Here is a 15,388-nt window from a genome sequence, read left to right on the forward strand (position 1 = left end):
AATATAGATTATGTGGGAAAACCCAGTAAAAGAGCGCTTGCTATCTTACTGTTAACCAAAACAGACAAAATCCACAACCCCACAATCACCACCCAGTCTACCATAATTAGTGGCGGATCCAGGAAATGATATTTGGGTGTGCTCGGGGGAGGGAGGAAATGGTAGTGAGAGAGGGTAAGTGTTTCTCGGGGAGAGACACGGAGAAAAAGAAGGAAATGTGAGAGAGAGAGGGTTTGAGAGATTGGGAGAGGAACCCACATGGCAGAAGAAGAGTGGGGAGTGTAGTGTAGATGTGGGTCCCACGTGTTAGTATAATATTAAAATAATTAAATATCCAACCCTAATATCTAGAATAATGAATTGACTATTTTGCCCTTCAACTTCGTAGCTCCATAAAACGTTCATCGTAATTCCAAATCCGATTCCACTTGCGCCCACACGCTCGTAGCAACAAGTGCCACAAGGATATGCCAAGGAAATAAACCTTAAGTGAAACAACAATGCGGTGAACAAAAGTCAACGTTTTTGTTTGAAGGGCATTTTCGTATATTCACACATTAATATTATAAAAACCGTAATAATTAGGGACGGGTCATTACACTTGTGTTGTTCTCTCTTTTCATTCCTCTGTATGCTCTCATTTTATAGGCAAAAGGTTACCGTAGCAAACATCATTTACTTTACAAAATTTCCTCAAATGAATAGTGCAAATACCATGCATGAATAGTAACTCGTATGTTTTTCTTCATAAGAAAAGTAACCCATGTGATTTTTCTTTTTTTTTTCCTCATATGAATAGTAACCCATATGTTTTTTCTTCATACGAATAGTAACCCATTTGATTTTTCTTATTTTTTTCCTCATATGAATAGTAACCCATTTGATTTTTTCTTCATGTAAATAGTAACCCAACTGATTTTTTCTTCATATGCATGTTGCACTCAAACTACACAAATGCCTTTTGCTTGAAAAGGTGTGAACCATCACTCATGAGCATGCATAATGACTGGTGTCATCTACTAAACCCCCTTATTTTGTCGTTCAATAGTATCTTCAAGCATATAAATAGGTGATCGCCAAAGCTTAAAGCATTCCCATCTTTCTTTGTGAGAATTTTGAGCAGCATACGAGTTCAAGAAATCATGAAATATTTCAAGTTTTTGATTTTGCTAGGCCTTCTGCTTGGCACCCTGGTTTTCGTCTCTTCCACTGGTGTAGCTGAGACATCCAAAGATGAGAACAAAGGTTAGTTAATTATATAGTGTGGTGTGTCTGTATATAAAAATATACAAGATATGTATCCTTTACTCTGCGTATTCACTGGCGAAGCTACAAAGGAGCAAGAAGGGGCGGGTGCCCCTCCGGTCATCGAAAATAGCCACTAAGAGTGAGAATTTCGCCCCTCTGATCTTCTGAACTTGTTGATCTAAGTGCATTTCGCTGCTGGGTTTTGGTTTCAAGGGAAGAAGATGACCTGGTTTTGTTTAAACGGCATCGTTTACCTTTTATAAAACTTAATGTTCCTTTTAATGAAACGGTGCAGTTCGGTGGGTTTAGTTTCTTTTTAATTTTTAATTTTATTGATGTGGTTTTCTTTCCCAACCGCACTACCAACCCACCATTTTAATTCTCTTCCCTCTCTCTCTCTCTCTCTCATTTGTTTAGACTATTCAAAAACAAAGGTTGACGTTTGTAATTGTTCTTTTTTAATTCTTGTTATTATTTCTGGTATTTAAAATTATTTCATCTTATTGTCTTTTAATTTTTGTGAAATGATGACTTTGAGGGCTTGTTTCAAATATACAAAAGTTTTGTGAGGAAAATATCATTAGTGTTCCTATTATGTGAGGGTGTTTTTGATGTTACTGAGAGAGACGTTTACATTGCGAGAGATGTACAACAGTTGTGTGATAGCTTGATTGTTTATATTGAGAGGGATGTTTTTGTTTTTATTGACAATGAGTCTATTATGCGACGTTTCATGACATGAAATCTTGCCGACAATAATTACAACTTGTTTGTATTGACAAACTGTGAACAACATTAAATATTGTCTACTATCTAAAATGATTTGATTGTCTACATTTTTGTGGAACCTATTATGCTTTTAAATTTCACCCCTCCTCCCGAAAATTCCTGGTTTCGCCGCAGTAATGACATTGATTTATGAACGTATATACACAAACATATATAACATTGTTATCTGATTAAGTATTGTCAAACTATGAAATCTTAGACTTACAATGACTAGCTTAATTTTTTATAACGCAGCAACAGAGTCAAAAACAGTAGACGATAGCACTGAAACAAAGCCTAATGGATATGGATATGGAGGCGGCGGCTATGATGGTTGGGGGGGCAGAGGAAGTTATGGAGGTGGAGGCTGGGGAGGAGGTGGTTGGGGCCGCCCCAGTGGTTGGGAACCCCCCAGTGGTTGGGGGCCCCCCAGTGGTTGGGGAGGAGGTGGTGATTCGGGTGGTTGGGGGAAAGGTGGCAGCTGGGGGAAAGGCGGTGGAGGCTGGAAGAAAGACAGTGGTGGAGAAAACTAAAGCCATATGCCTTCATCAGTCTCAAAAGACTATTTTATGAGAACTATGCATATATATAAGTAGAACATCGTCTGTGCTAGGAAATATGAATAGGCTGCATGCATGCATGCCATCATGTTCATATGTAATTGCTAGTCTTATCAAATATGTATCACTTTAAAATGTGTCATTTTAAAGTTTCTCTTAAGGGTTAATCTCAGTTTACTACCTTGAAGTTTCTTGGTTTTCAACATTTGGTACATGAAGTTTTTTTCGTCCCAGAGTGATATCTAAAGTCATAATTTTGGAACACTTTCATACATCTGTTAAGTTTTCTGTCAGAACCTCTGTTAATTGATGACATGACACCCACGTGGACAATGATTAGGCTATTAAAAAATAAACAAATAATAATAAAAAAACTATTCTCTTCCCCTCCCTTTTCTCTTCCCTTATCCATTCGACTCCTCACTCTTCACCCCCTCCCTTCTCTCTCCCCAAATCAACCTTCACCCACCCTAACCCAAACTATGCCGACCCCGTCGCTTTCCTTACCGTCATCGCCCAAACCTTAACCCGGAGTCGTACAACTTCACCTTCGGGTGATGGGGCCTACCTTATTTCTTCACTAGCGTAACCCAGTGTCATACAGTTTCACCTTCGGGTGATGGACATGTACTACCTTCGGGCGAATGAGGAGTTGATGATATTGATGAGATACCCCCAGCTTCACTAATCTGGGGCTAATGTTGGTGTGTGATGTTATATGTTTCTTCTCTGCGTAACCTAGAGTCGTACAGCTTCACCTTCAGGTGATGGGGCGTACCATATTCTTCATTGGTGTAACCTAGTGTCGTACAACTTCACCTTTGGGTGATGGACATGTATAGTATTGATGAGATTTACGGATTTTCCTTCAGGCAACGATTGCACCATTATCGAGCATTGTTTTACACATACATGTTTTACGAACGTTTTCATTACATGCTAGAGTTTTCAGAAAACTTACTACATAGTACTATATATATGTTTTCAAAACAGGGGGTTACTATGTTCCTAAATAAAATGGTTTTCTTATTATTAGTATTAATATAAACTTTGGTCCACTCATATTTTCTGTTTTGGGCCCCCTCAGGAGTTAGAATCGAGGCACACGATCCCAGCGTCAGGGTACTTCTGCTTAGGCATCTTTGAATCTCCTTTGTGTGGGACACATTCCTTGGTTTGTACCTTTCCATAATAATTCTTTCATATTATTCTCGATTAGTTGTATGTTCTGAACACGATTCTGCATTAGTGTATCCTTTTCTAATTACATATTTGATCGGTATGCATGTTTTTAATGGTTTCGTCACCCCCGAGTGTCAGCCAGCACGTGCCTACCTTGATATATAGGAATATCACGGTTGGGAGGTGTCATTTGAAGTTTTTTATTTGAGGGGCATTTCTATTCAATTTTTTTTTTATGAAGCTTGTGACCCCAAAAACTACTATTCAAAGTCCTACCGGCTTTCTATATAGACAGATAGATAAACAGTTAATAATTTCGTGTGAGCAATATCCATCTTTGTGAAAAAATTTTCGATCCACACCACATTCACATTCAACTCTAAACTGCGACGTACAGTAAAATTTGCTTCTTTGGCATTATTCTTCCTGGGCCAAAACGTCTTACGGATATAGCATGGGGGTCTCAGTCTCATCTCCCACACAATACTATCTTCAAGAAAAAAAGAACTATATATCGGATTGGATTTGACCAAGTACTATATATACATTAATAAATGAGATAAGATTGAAAGAATTGGTTGGTCAACTTGACGTCCAACAACCAGCTACTGCACCGAGCTACTAAATAAGGTACTTTGGCTGGGACTAGGCCTGGCAAACGGGTCGTGTCTGTCGTGTTCGTGTCGTTTTCGTGTAACACCTGTTATCTTAACGGGTCGTGTCGTGTCACACCTGTTATCTTAACGGGTCCTTAACAAGTCGTGTCACTTTACCCAACGGGTAAAGTGACCCGACCCGTTATGACCCGTTAAAAAAAAAATTTTTTTTTACAATTTGCACATACCACTCATTGCGACATAAATATTACTTGAAAACATTAAAACATTTCTCGTTCAAGTACTATATCTACACTCGAAAATGAAAGCCTAATAAAAAATATAATACATACACTACTAATCTATTACAAATATTAAATGTATATAATTATTAATATTATAGTTGATTCATACTTTTATTAAGTATATAAATTCCACTAGTGTAAATATTTTAAATTGAAGATCAAATTCATTCTTTGTATTCATATAGGGTCAAGGAGTGTAGCTGTTAAAATTCATCAAAATCAGAGTTAAAATAACCGTTAAATCTTGATTTTTCGTTTATAACCGTCGAAAAGCTTTGTCCCGTTACTTGATCTCTGAATGTTTTTTTTTTGTAATTTTTTGCTGATGTGATCTCCAAGCATATACAAACAATTTTGACGGTTTGGATCGTTGAAATTAGTTTTGGAGAATTCGTAAAACGATAGATTGACTAACACTTAGAGTTTATTTATATTTTCATTAAGTATAACATAAGATTTTGTGGTATCCACTTGTGTAAATATTTTAAATTGAAGATCGAATTCATTCATTGTATTCATATAGGGTCAAGGAGTGTAGTTATAAAAAATCATCAAAATCGGAGTTAAAATAACCGTTAAATCGTGATTTTTCGTTTATAACCATTGAAAAGCTTCGTCCCGTTACTTGATCTCTGAATGTTTTATTTTTGTGATTTTTTGCTGATGTGATCTCCAAGCATATACAAACAATTTTGACGGTTTGGATCGTTGAAATTAGTTTTGGAGAATTCGTAAAACGATAGATCGACTAACACTTAGAGTTTATTTATACTTTCATTAAGTATAACATAAGATTTTGTGGTATCCACTTGTGTAAATATTTTAAATTGAAGATCGAATTCATTCATTGTATTCATATAGGGTCAAGGAGTGTAGTTATAAAAAATCATCAAAATCGGAGTTAAAATAACCGTTAAATCGTGATTTTTCGTTTATAACCGTTGAAAAGCTTTGTCCCGTTACTTGATCTCTGAATGTTTTTTTTTTGTGATTTTTTGCTGATGTGATCTCCAAGCATATACAAACAATTTTGACGGTTTGGATCGTTGAAATTAGTTTTGGAGAATTCGTAAAACGATAGATTGACTAACACTTAGAGTTTATTTATACTTTCATTAAGTATAACAAAAGATTTTGTGGTATCCACTTGTGTAAATATTTTAAATTGAAGATCGAATTCATTCATTGTATTCATATAGGGTCAAGGAGTGTAGTTATAAAAAATCATCAAAATCAGAGTTAAAATAACCGTTAAATCGTGATTTTTCGTTTATAACCGTTGAAAAGCTTTGTCCCGTTACTTGATCTCTGAATGTTTATTTTTTATGATTTTTTGTTGATGTGATCTCAAAGCATATACAAACAAGTTTGACGGTTGGGATCGTTGAAATTGGTTTTGGAGAATTCGTATGCCGTCAATCAAGTTCCGTGTGTGTGTGTGTATATATATATATTTATTAAGTAGATTTAAATCTATTTATTTTGTACGTATAAATTATAATTGACTGGTACACGGAATAGTACATACATCACGTGTCACATGTGTCATTATAAAAATAGTGAGATATGTCATGACAGTCATGTGTGTGATAAAAAGTTAATATCTTAAAAAAAAAAAAAAAATTTCTCACCACTTCTATTAATTTTCATTTTTCCCTCTTTTTTTTGTTTCCTTTTCAACTTTTTCTTATCATTTTCACTTTTCCCTCCAACATCTTTCCCTAATTCCCTCACTTTTTTGTTTTATTTTCAACTTTTCTTAACATTTTCATTTTCCCTCCATTTTTTTTTTTCAAAAAGGGCGGCAAGTTGGCAAATGCATGATCATGATTCATGCATATTAAATTATTAATTAATATGCCTTATAGTTTTTATAAAATTTAATATATATATATATATATATAATTAGTATAGATAGACTTAATATTTTGGGGTATAATTATTATAGTATATATAATAATTATAATAATTATAAATTTTATAGTTAATTTAATATATATATTTATTATAATTTTTAGGGGTATATAATTGTAAAATTAATGTATATAATTATTACAGTATTTTTTTTAGGGTTATAAAATTATAAAAATAATATTCTGCTTATCGTGTATCGTGTTTACCCACGTGTATACCCGACCCAACCCGTTATCTTAACAGGTGCTTATCGGGTTACCCGATAAGACCCGATTCGTTATCGTGTCGACCCAAACACCTGTTAATTTCGTGTCGTGTCGTGTCGGGTTATCGGGTCGTGTCAGAAATTGCCAGGCCTAGCTGGGACGTTCTGATCTAGAATATGATCAGAAAAACTTGGATTGTTGTTTCTAAAGGGTCAAGTATGAAAATAATCACACCAGAACATCAATCGTTCAGTTCTTATTCATGATGTATCATCTTCTTGCATTATAATTTAATTAAAATAATAATATTACGTGATTGTGTTTTGAGTCTATCGTAAAATTATTTTTTTATCAGCAGTCGTATGGAGGCCCATTACCTAATACAGCTTTGATGAGTATTTTCATCTAAATTCACTGCGTTCGGCGTTTAACTCTCCCCTTTTAATATCATTTGAATTAAATAATAAAACGAAAATTGGTGTGTCTATGCGGTAAGTGTGTGCGCGTGTCCAAATTCGCGTGCACGTGTCCAAATTCGCATGCATGTGGAGCTCAAACTAGACACATGTCTTTGCTTGAACGCCAGAACCACCTGTGTTTTTTTTTTTTTTTTTTCCATATATCAAGCGGGGTGTTCATGATAGGAATCGAAGATGCATTTTATTCTACTTAAAGTCAAACATACGTACGTACTACTCTTTTCAAACTGCTAACATAAATCTGCGTCCTCACTCGTAAATATGCACCACATACTTCCATAATGTGTACCGTCGTGTAGTAGCACTCCCAGCACTATAAATTAACAATGGTGATCGTCCAAGGCTTAACATTCACATCCTTCTAGTCTTTCTTGTGGGATTTTTGAGTAGTGTGCGAGTTAGCGAATGATGAAATATTTCAAGTCTCTTATTTTGCTAGGCCTTCTGCTTGGCTCCGTTGTTCTTGTATCCTCTGCTGCTGAAGCTGAGACATCCAAAGATGAGAAAAAAGGTTAATTATTATGAACTTATGTATGATAGTTAATATTCGTTTATATTTTAAATGGTTAATCGCTCTGATAAATTTTTTTTTTTTCAATTCACTGTGTCTCCATTTTAAACAATTACACATATATATCAATATTGTTTACACGTTTACACTACGTACCTGTGCACCCCTTACATTAAACAATTACACATATATATATCAATATTGTTTACACTTTTACACTACGTACCTGTGCACCCCTTACATTCGCACGACTGACTAAAACCACATGTATGCACCCAATTATTAGGGGGAGAAAAAAGAAAAGGAAATGTACACAAGAATTTGATTCTGTTTCCACTATAAGTTCATAACAGTGTCATATAGTTCGTAAATTACATATTTAGCTAGGGTTTTTTGTATTCATACTGCTCCAATATACTCGACATATACTTGCTAAGTCGACTAAGGCTAAGATATATATATATATATATATATATATATATATATATATATATATATATATATATATATATATATGGTGCAGAGGATGAGCCAAAGGAAGTTAACCAAGGTGGCGGGGGATACTGTGGCCAGTGTTGCTATCGCTATGGCCGCTACACTTGCGGCAGACAGTGTTGTTGGCCTGAAGTTGCTGATCAGTCCGAAGTAGTAGTTACCGATGACGCAGTAGAGGACAATTTTGAAACAAAGCAGCCTGATGGATATGGAGGCTGGGGAGGAGGCGGACGTGGTGGCGGAGGTTGGGGAGGAGGTGGACGCGGTGGCGGAGGAGGCGGACGCGGTGGCGGAGGCTGGGGAGGAGGCGGACGCGGTGGAGGCGGTGGTGGGGGAGGAGGTGGACGTGGCGGAGGTGGCAGCTGGGGAGGAGGAGGACGTGGCGGCGGTGGCGGCTGGGGAGGAGGGGGACACGGTGGCGGCGGAGGAAACTGAGGCCATATGCCTAAAAATATAGGCTCGAAGCTAGACCAACAACATCACGAGAGTCTATATAATTAAGCACATGTACATCGTTGTCGAAAAATATGAATAAACTCCGTGCATGCACGTATATGCATGCATGGGATCATGTCGTATGTAATGTTATATGCACAAGCATGAAGGCATGGCATAAGTGTCAAATATCACTTGGATAAATTTGACTCTAGCAGGCTCCAAGGACTGATGATAGTCCGTGTAGCTCTTTCATGCGTTAAGTATGTGTAGTTTGTACCCTTTGTACTCGTGAACGGTAATGTTATATGAAGCATTATATACATAGCACTCTTTCTAGTGTTTTATATGGACGTACTCTTTTAGCACGACTATGATAGATTTTTAGATATGCATATGTTTTTTTCTTTTTCCTTTAATAAAAGGAGACTTATCAATGACTTTATCACGACAATCTACTTTTTTAAAAAAAGGAGAGAAGACTCAAACAGGTATTTCAGCCTCTTCTTGATTATTACCATTCACTAGCATCAAGAAACAAATTAAGAACGTGATGTGTGAAATATAAATATGAAATTTATCTCCAACTCTGAGGCCATCGTCTGTGATATGCATATGTTGTTCAATCGAATAAAAGCTCGTATATTTTTTTTTGTTAGTAAATTTTGCAAACGAGACATTAAATGTTGTCCACATCCATGTTACACCATTAAAATGGTACGCCATAGTGGAAAGTGTTTTGATGAAATAAAAGATAAAAGCCTCCTCACTACTTCCAAAGTTTGGAAGTAAGCAAGTCATTTTCCTCAATTGATAAAATCCAGGAGAAAAAGAAAACCAACAAAATACAGAAAAGTAAGGTCCAGACCAATATGCTCAGCCTTTTCCTTCTGACTGTAAGATACTCAATGAGACACATTACCGTGAAGTCTATCAGCGACCCAATTTTATAATAAAGAGCATTTTAAGGGGTGATTATGAATTTTTGGTAGCAACTAAAAATTAAAGTAATTCGGCTGGGACTTTCTGTTCCAGGAAAAAAACATGAATGCTTGTTTCTAAAGGATCAAGGTTGAAAATAATCAGACCAGTAAAAACTTAGTGCTCCGTTATAAACTGATGAAGCATAATCACTTCATTTCTTCTTCATTAATCTATCACTCTCTCTTTATAATTCTGCTGCTTCGTTGTTCATCAATCTTCATCAATTCAGTTCCGTAACGATGGTATCGAGCCCCTGATCCTGTAGGTTGCTGTTTCTGATCAATTGGGCGGAGACTCTTTGGATAAATATTTACTCAAACTCAAATCTATAAGAGATAATTCACTGCTGCTGGTGAATCATTTCAGATAATGTTGTTATAGCAGCTTAGCAGGGTCACCAAAGGAGTATGCTACAATCCTGGACTGTCATTGATAGAGAGCCTGCTATCACTATGAAGGAATTTCGTGCATTACTTGTGGGAGCTGAAAGGGAGAATGAAATGACTATTAATACTCTTTCACGTGGACTGTCTGCAATGTATATGCAAGGTTCATCCAGTTCATCAATGCACTCTATGTTTAATAATGGAGCTTATAGTTCAAATTTTGCAGATGTTGATTCTTATTGTACCGGTGGTGGAAGAGTCATGGCTACTCCTGTATTGCATTATAGCACCATCCACAGCCTTCGGGTAACTCCCAATCTCATTTTCCTGTCTCTCCAACTTATAGTTTTGGTTTTGTGGGTAACTTCACTCCTTCTCATGACAACGGTCCAAGATCAATGGATGCACCTCAATATTTTTCTCAACAAAGACCATATAATGGAGGGCAGCAAAGAGGAAATGGAGGTCGAAGGTTAGAACACTTACAAACCAAGTAATGGATGGTCTGGTAATATTGATTCTAGAACAAATGCAACCAGAGTGTCAAATCTGTTAGAGAAGAGGACATACATCCCCTAACTGTTTCTTCAGAAATTTTAGTATGGCTTCTTCTGTTACATCAATGAATGCCAGATCTATAGAAAAAAGGGATATATTGCCTTGGAGTGCTGTCATAGAAGCAATTTTTCTTATCAGGATTCACTTCCACCACCATTTCTTGCTGCACAATATTCTGTTCAAAATCCAATACTACCACTTCAGAATCCAATAGCACTAGCACCATTTGCCGCCAATTACTCCTATCAGGTGCCACATCAGTCATCATCATTGCATGTTGATCATTATCATCAACCTTCCTCTTCATTGAATGCTATGGCAGCTCAGAGTACACCAACATATCCAAATTCTACAACTTGGATTATGGACACAGGGGGATCACACCACATGATATCTGGCCTTGCTGCTCTCTACCAAGTAAAACCTTTTTGAAGGCTCCGCAAAGATTAAAATAGAAAACAGCGAACGTTTGCTTGTTCAAAATATTGGTTCTACAGTACTTAAAACCTCTTCTCATTCCTTAGTTTTGAAGAATGTGTTACATGTGCCTACTAGTGATGTTAATTTAATGTCCGTCAAAGAATTGTGTAAGGACAATCGATCCTGATTTATTTATGACGATACTTGATTTTTTGTGCTGGACAAAGTGACAAAGGAGATATTGTTTGAAGGAAGGAGTAGACCCGTAGAGTTGTGTGAGATTCCTGTTTCTACATTCAAGTATGCAAGAGCTCTTCTTGGACAGCTAGTGAAGTCTTCCGTGTGACATCAAAGACTAGGATATCCCACGAATTAAGTCGTGTCTGTTATGTTAGCTAAGTCTCAAATCTCTCATTCTTTTGATAATAATCATAGTATGCGTACTGCTTGTATTCAAGGGAAAATGACTGGGATACCATTTTCTGATGAGTCTCATGGATGTGTTTTACCATCTAAAAGGATACACTCAGATACTTGGAGTCCATTTCCTCTAAAGTCCTTTGAGGGATACAAGTATGTTTGTTGATGATTGTGTTAACATAAACATATCACCAGAAACATGCAATATGAACTATAGTACTTCAAATACAAACCCATGTTCATAAACCCTTCAACACATAAGAAAAAGCTTACCTGCAGATGAAGCTGGGGAGGAGGGAAGGGGCGTCGTCATGGTGGAGGCTGGGGAGGAGGGAAGGGGCGGTGGCAACTGAAGCCACGGGCCTATAGGCTCCGAAGCTAGACCAACTTCATGAGAATCCACATGTATAAGTGCGTGGTTCTGCTCTGTTGTAGGAAAATATGAATAAGCTATCATGCATATGAATGTATAAGAAGGGGATCATGTACGTATGCAATGTTCTGTACTTAGTGCTCATTATCCGTAATGTTGTATGAAGCATTACATATTGATCTCTTTCTAATGTTTTGATTTTTTTAAACCGTACGCACTCTTCTCTACGACTATGAGTATATGAGAAAAACAGAAAACAGAAAATAAGGTCCAACGAAATCTTGGGAAAAAAATTGTATAAAAACAAGGTAATTAGCTACAATAGATATATTTTGACATTTGGTTGTAAAAATTATTAGTGTTTACTATGTCGTTACTATAACATTACTGTGTTGTCGTTGTCATTATTGTATCAACAATATACGATTATATATCGTTGTTGCTGAAAAACAATAATTTTTTCAAATCGAATATCAATTTAGTGTAGCTAATTTTCCAAAAAGAAAGAATGAATTTTGCGTTTTCTTCATCTTTTCTCTTTGGTTACGTTATTCAGCAATTCTACTATGATTAAAGTGAAATTGTTAGAAAAGTTTCTTTTTTGCCAATCGTTAGAAACGTATTAAAAGCATTACATACATATTTTAGTTTAGATAAGTTGATTAGAGCAATGTGAATGGTTCTCATATGATTAGAGCATTACATACCTATTTTGGTCAAAATTCACTCTGTGGTTTAAATAAATTTAATGCAAAATTTTACTTAAAACATTACGTATTTTGAGTCATAATCTCCTCCAAAGAGCATGTACGTGGACAAGCTTCATTGGCTAGAGAACAAAGCACATTATATCCTCGAACAATTTTTCCTTTTTTGGTCCTTTTAATTGTATTTCCTTCTGGTGGAACTGAGTACTGGTGGAGCTTGAAGTCATCCATTCAAGGTGGGCAATGCTCGGCGCTCTCGGCTGCATTTTCCCCGAACTCTTGTCCCGTAATGAGGTCGAGTTCGGTGAGGCTGTTTCACTCAAGGCAGGAGCTCAAATTTTCAGTGAAGGTGGGCTAGACTACTTGGGAAACCCAAGCTTAGTCCATGCTCAAAGCATTTTGGCCATTTGGGCCGCACAAGTTATCTTGATGGGGGCCGTGGAGGGCTACAGAATTGCCGGCGGACCACTCGGTGAGGTGACGGACCCGTTATACCCCGGAGGGAGCTTTGACCCATTAGGCCTTGCAGAAGACCCAGAGGCTTTTGCTGAGCTTAAGGTGAAGGAGCTCAAGAATGGAAGATTGGCCATGTTCTCCATGTTTGGATTTTTCGTGCAAGCCATTGTCACCGGAAAGGGATAGAGAACCTAGCCGACCACTTGGCTGACCCCGTTAACAATAATGCTTGGTCATATGCCACAAACTTTGTTCCTGGAAAGTAAGCTCCATGGAGACCTTAAAGAAAAATGCTTTTACAAATTTTGTAAAGCGGTTGTTGTAAAACGCAAATTTTTCTATGTGCTTACGCTGATGGAATCTGATAAATGTCTTTTGAGTTTAAATTTGTGTAGAACAATTTCAACTTAATTACTGCAAAAACTCAATTTTCTTAGTTCAAAATTGCCACCACCTTCAAGCTTCAGTTAATCCATCTTGTCATGAAAATGCAATATCAGTTCAGTGTTCAATGGATTTCATGCAGTTACTCGACTAGATTAAAAATAAATATAAATACAAACATGATGAAACTACACTTGCTGCAGTTCTTTAATTTGTTAGGCTTCATAAAATGATGTGGCAGCTTCAACTTTTGACAATCTGTTTTGGAAAAAATTACGAAAAAAGGAAGAAGAAAATTTTATGTTTTCTTCTTCTTTTTGGTTACATTAAATAAACAAAGTCCAAGTTTTACTAGTGAAGCAGATGCAAGAACAGAGAGAATGAGAAAGATAAAGGAACGGAATCTGGTTAATGAGCTCACTAATAAGCTAATAATACAATTGGTAAACTAATTATGAATATTTACAGCTGACAATATATGATTTATCACACCTGTCCAACACTTAAACCCTAAAATGGAGATCGACCTCTGCGTGTTTGGTCCTGCTATGAAGGATGTGAGCAGGTCAAATTTTGGAGATGTTATCACATCACAAATAGTTGGCTTGTCAAGATACAAAAGCAGATCACACAACCAACGAAAGTAGTGCAATTCACATGTTTAACGAGCCGAAACGCGCCTGATATTCAGCTTCGGTGGGTGATCGAGAAACATTTTGTTTGTGAAACACACATTCTTCATGTTACCCAAGTTTGTGTTGTCAACATGTTAAGCTTGAAAATTCCCTGCACATGTTTTATGAGCTGAAGTGCGCCGATATTTAGCTTCAATGGTTGATCGAGAAACAGTCTATTTGTGAAGTCCAAAGAACACACGTTCTCCATGTCACCCAAATTTGTATTGTCAACGTGTTAATTAAGCCTGAAAATTCCCCGCAGTGAGGAGGCTGAGACTATAAATCTCACATCCGTTGGACAACTAGGAAATTATGAACTGGCAGGGCCAAACCTGCAGTACGAGTAAAAGTAAAAGATATTGCAACCCTCCAACAATGCCTACGAAATGAAGTGGGATCTGATAATGGTTCTCTATATCCTGGTATAATTATAATTCTGTAAATTCAACTATGTCTATTGCTCAATAAAATAAATTCAGCTCATTAAGTATATTGTAACTCAAGTTGTTGAATTGCTTGATTCTTAGTCTTCCGCTCCAACAGTAGTGATTCCACACAATGATCACTCTATGATCACTATAGTAAGAAAAGGCACATGCAGTTGCCCATTCATATTTCTCTTACTCGTTTTTAACTCACTTAAAACTAACACACACTCTAATATAAGATAGAATCCACACGATAAGTGATGAGTTGTTTTTATATTATATATTTTATCCAACTTTTAGTATATTTTGGTGATTATTTTTGTAAGATTTTGATATTTTGTTTTGTATTTCCAATGTTGGACATGCGATTTCTCCTAAGCAAAAAGTGATCAAATAGAGGAATTTTTTAGTAATTTCGATGGAGCAGGTTCGTGAGTCTATTAAGAAGATTGTGTTAAAGTTTCAGGATTTTATCTGAGGCATCTGATCATGGCAAATTAATTATTTACTAATGTTTAGTGCTGAGATTGACCTGCATGGAGTATTTGCAAGATTTGGGCTTCAAGATGGTTTTTGGAGTTGGGTTCTATAAACTTGAAGAGGATGTCCTAAGCTTCAAATCAAGTCCTTTTGGTTTGATTTGGAGCCCTGATGGTCCAGAAACGTAATTACTTACCTGCAGGATAGATTTCCTTAGTTTGTTTCAATTGTGAATTTAACTTATCCTTTTATTATTTTGTTTCCTAGTTTTAGAAGACCTTTTCGAGGAATGGTTTTATTTTGTAGTAGTATAAATAAGGCTAGCTAGCCATTAGGGTACTTTACGTACTACTTTGGAGAACTCAGCTTAGAGAGCAAAGTGTTTTTTATCCATGTTCTTAATAATTATTTCTTTG

The 15,388-nt window shown here is 36.4% G+C and overlaps 1 long non-coding RNA gene and 1 pseudogene across 1 annotated transcript; both read left to right on the forward strand.

The window, feature by feature from the left end:
• Window positions 1-941: 941 nt before the first annotated feature.
• LOC148689348 (uncharacterized) lies at window positions 942-2,779 on the forward strand. Its single transcript, XR_015958278.1, has 2 exons — window positions 942-1,245; window positions 2,272-2,779. It is a non-coding gene; the product is annotated as an uncharacterized LOC148689348 (long non-coding RNA).
• Window positions 2,780-12,766: 9,987 nt separating this feature from the next.
• On the forward strand, window positions 12,767-13,269 carry LOC137709480 (chlorophyll a-b binding protein of LHCII type 1-like; annotated as a pseudogene).
• Window positions 13,270-15,388: the final 2,119 nt, after the last annotated feature.

The sequence above is a fragment of the Pyrus communis genome, chromosome 17 (genome assembly GCF_041283825.1).
Source record: "Pyrus communis isolate YQ-2024b chromosome 17, ASM4128382v1, whole genome shotgun sequence".
Taxonomy (NCBI): Eukaryota; Viridiplantae; Streptophyta; class Magnoliopsida; order Rosales; family Rosaceae; genus Pyrus; species Pyrus communis.